At 33.6% G+C, this 399-nt stretch overlaps 1 protein-coding gene across 1 annotated transcript in view; it reads left to right on the top strand.

Annotated features, from left to right (window-relative positions):
- The window catches only part of UPF3B (UPF3 regulator of nonsense transcripts homolog B (yeast)), a gene marked incomplete at its 5' end in the record, with an annotated part of 15,915 nt that overhangs the window by 10,640 nt on the left and 4,876 nt on the right, over nt 1-399 (top strand). The gene's annotated exons all lie outside the window — the stretch shown is intronic.

The following is a 399-nucleotide window of genomic DNA, read 5'->3' as shown; positions in this document are numbered from 1 at the left end:
CTTAAGATGTTAATGAGTCTTTGAAGATTAGTTGGTGTTTTCTACTAATAAGTTCATATTCGTAAAAAAGAAAATTTGACTTGAAAATATTAAAACAAATGAAATTGGTTACTGCAGAATTGGAAACCTCTTGAGAAATTCTAGCTTGGATGTTGGTTTTGGTATTAAGTTGTCACTACTGTATCAGCTCTAAACATAAGCATAGCCTCCAACCTGCCCAGGATTTCCACTCCTAGGAATTTCTCCAAAGGAAGTATGCTTTTCAAAAAGCTAGCTATAAGATTAGATAGCATTGTTCAGAATACTGAAAAATGAATTAAATATTCTTTTAAAACTTCGTTTTTTTAATGGATACTTCCCTGGTGGCTCAGCTGGTAAAGAATCCACCTGCAATGCAGG

This window comes from Bison bison, unplaced genomic scaffold (genome assembly GCF_000754665.1).
Source record: "Bison bison bison isolate TAMUID 2011002044 unplaced genomic scaffold, Bison_UMD1.0 scf7180017864375, whole genome shotgun sequence".
NCBI lineage: Eukaryota > Metazoa > Chordata > Mammalia > Artiodactyla > Bovidae > Bison > Bison bison.
This window is presented reverse-complemented; position numbering and strand designations above follow the sequence as displayed.